Here is a 3,809-nt window from a genome sequence, read left to right as displayed (position 1 = left end):
TCAAATCCCAGCAACCACATGGTGGCTCATAACCACCCGTAACAAGATCTGACGCCCTCTTCTGGAGTGTCGAAAGACAGCTACAGTGTATTACATATAATAAATAAATAAATCTTTAAAAAAAAAAAAAAAAAAGACAACTTTCAGAAAAATATCACACGACACAACTGATTCTCCAAAAGAACCAGATATTTCTATGTCACTGGGACCCTAATTTTTGTTTTGGCTAGGCATTTAAGGAGACTGCTGAGTTAGGTTCTTAGCACATGACATGTCTAATTGCTAAACATAATTCTTACTCATTGTGCTGTTATTTGATGTTAAATAATTCTTGAAATTATTACTTAGTGTCTTATAAAAAGTTTTATTTTGAAATACCAAACAAAAATTCTAAGAATAACTTAAATATCAGTATCTTCTGTGTAATTTAAAGTAAGGAGCCAGCATGTCTCATGAGTGTTGAATAGTTTAATATAATACAAATAGCTAGGTATATAGAGGTATATGCATGGAATCGCAGCCTTTGGGAGGTAGAGATGGGAGGATTATGAGTCTGAGAACATTCTGTGTTGCTTAAAAAGCTCTGGGTTAGCTTAGAAATCATAGAATGACTATCTAAGCAAATGAATAGAAAAATAAAGATTCTGTCATTATCCTGCATTCTCATAATATCTCAAGTATTGAGAGATTTGATCTTTATACCTAACTGGTGGGTAATGTTAATTCTATTCAAATTTAGCTTACAGATTCAATATAGTTATTATTAAAGAAATGCCCCACCTTGCATAATACATGGCGTTGGATACTGTGTTTCTCTAACATTTAAGAACTTTAGCAGCCCTATCACTGTTGAAGGTTAAAGGAGTGTTGATAGTTATCATCCTGGTTTGGGTAAGTGTCTTTCACCTAAAAATTGTGGCATAAATACAAAGACAGATAGTTAGGGTTATGCATTTTGGTTTGTATAGGTCAGTATTTTGGAAAGTTCTAGATTATATTTCACTCCTAAGAGTGAGGCTTGCTTCAGGTGCACATATATCATACAAAGGTGAAAGGACAGTAAACTCCAGAAGATGCTGCCACCAATAACTCATATATGCAACAGCAATAAAATGAAATGTTCTTTTAAGTGGAGATAGAGATCCCTAGCAAATTTCATTGTATACATTTCTTTTCTTTCCCCTTTACATTTTTAATATGGAGCTGTTCCTACTGGAGTCAATCAGGATGCTTTGCAGGCCTAAAACCTGATGATCTGATTCCTTAAGGTGTGCACTGTGATGCGAACGTGAAATGCCCTATAAGTTCATGCATCTGATTACTTTGTCCCAGTTTACAGCACTGTTCCAGAAGGTTGTAGGTTTTTGAGGAGTTAGAGCCTCATTTGAGGAACTGGGAATGAGCAAGCCTTGAGGACTTACAACCTAGTTCCAATTTTTGTTCAATCTGTTTCCTGACTGTAGATGTAATGCTATAAACAATCTTGGGTTTCTGCCATCATGGCTTTCCTGTCATAAAACTGTATCACTGGGAACTATAAGTCAATATAAAACTTTCTTCCCTTAAGTTGCTTCTTTTATTGTACTTGGTTATAGCAATGAGAAAAGTAACTAATAAAATATGTCTTCTCCTCCTCCTTCTTTTCGTTTCCTCTTCTTACTCCTCCTTCTCCTTCTTGAGTTTTTTGAGACAATAATTTTCTGTGTAGCTTTAGCTGTTCTGGAAATCACTCAAACTCAGAGATATGCCTAACTCTGCCTTGAAAGTACTGGAATTAAATGCATGCACTACCACTACCCAGCATAATATATATATATATATATATATATATATATATATATATATATATCCCTAATTATACCACAATGCTGGCAGTGTAAAGAGCAGGGTTATCTAAAATAATTATTTATATTTTGTTTCTTCCTGTTATTCTTACAAAAATAATTGTGAAGCATTGGAAAAAAGTGAAGCTTAAGAAAATTCTGTATTCTTGGGAAAGGAGACAGATTTTATTAGCCCAAGAGGCAATATTCACAGTGGTTGAGAGCAAATACCGAGTCTTATACACATCTGGGAACAAATCCAAGCTCTGCCCTTTCCTGGATACAAAGCAATTTGTTCCAAAGCATTACCTCACCTGGAAAATAGTCCTACAATACCTAACTCACAGAGTTACTAAGAAGTTGAAATGAGGCATTATGTATTGGTCTTTGAGTGTATTACATGATATTTAAGTAATCATTTGCCATTTGTAATACATTTTCTAAGTGTCCCAAGTGATCTCTTCATTAAATTATTTTGAGTCATTTACCGTAAAAAAATTTTTTTACAAATTTGATGACAAACATGTTACTAGAGTTAGGCACCAGGCCAGTAATCATTAACAGATTAACTCATTTGATTTTTAAGTTTCTGATTCAAAAGCATGGCTCTAAGCCATAGCATGAAAATATTATTTTGACTGAAGGAATGAACAAGTGATTTTATAGCGGAAGCAGAACTTGGATAGACACCACTGACAACCCTGGTTTCTGAAGAAACCTCGGGAGGCATGGTAGAAAATATGTTTTAAAATGTCAACAAGAGTTTTTATTATTCCCATGCCCTTTCATGCTCATTTTTCTTTCAAAAAGTGTGAGCTAATGTCTACATCAGTTTCTTACATCTCAACTGGACTCGTTGACTAGTTGGCCAGCTTAATGTTGTCAGGATTTTATCTTTTTGTAACTTTAGACACCGTCACCATAGTCTCAAACTTCCTTCCAAATCTTTTGGAGTATTTATTCTTCGGTTGCCTCATCAAGACAATGAATTGCATTCTGTGAGAAGCCCATGCTACCCAAATGTTCAGGAATAAGTATTGTGCTCTCCAACTGGGTTCTCCATTGGGAATGGTATCAATTACTAAGCATGTAAGTGCATAGTTTGTATGACTTCAGATAACTGTAGAGTTAAGACTGTAGCCACATACAAGGCCACTAATGAAGAGTGCACAAAGTGACAGCCCATAGAAGCATATGATAAAACTGCAACCTTAAGTCACTAAATCATGCGTTTTGTTGGCAAGCCAGAGACAGACGGTGCAGTAAAGTACCAAAGTATATTTAAAACGTTATCTAATGGGGATTTGGAAGAAAGTAAGCTCAGAGAGTTTTTCTTTCAATGGCTGTTTCCCCCAGAACCAGGGCATAGTTTGGACATAGCCAACTTTTTTGATTAGTATTAATACCAATGTTTTCATAGAATTTTAGTTTCATACTTTATATTAATCAGTCAATGTTTGGGGGCTAGGCAGATAGCTCAGTAAAGTAATTGCTTGCAAGCAAATGGAGATGTGGTCAACTTCCAGAACCTATGTTAAGAAAAGCTGGTTCTGATAGTATATATGTGTAATCGCAGCGCTGAAAGGTCTTGGTACAGGCAGGTTCTTGGGGTTTCCTGGCCAGCTAGCCTCATCCGTTTGGTGATTTTCAGCACAGTGAGAGTCTCTGACTACAGGTTTGTAAAAAAAATGTAGTCAGCACTTGGGAAAAGATACCGAAAGTTGTCCTCTGGTCTCCATGTACACATACATGTATGCCCATCTTAAAAAACACGTGTCTCCAGGGCCACCTGAAAAACACATGCACACATCCATACATACAGAACATTTATTAAGATTTCAAAAGCATTATTTAATTAAAAATGTAGAGTAAGATTTTCTTTATAATTTCTTCAGGAGTATTGGAAGGCCAATTGAATTTTGCTGTTTTTCTTGTATAAAATACAGGGTACCATTTAACATATATATATATATATATATATATATA

The sequence above is a fragment of the Mus pahari genome, chromosome 4 (assembly GCF_900095145.1).
Source record: "Mus pahari chromosome 4, PAHARI_EIJ_v1.1, whole genome shotgun sequence".
Lineage (NCBI taxonomy): Eukaryota > Metazoa > Chordata > Mammalia > Rodentia > Muridae > Mus > Mus pahari.
This window is presented reverse-complemented; position numbering follows the sequence as displayed.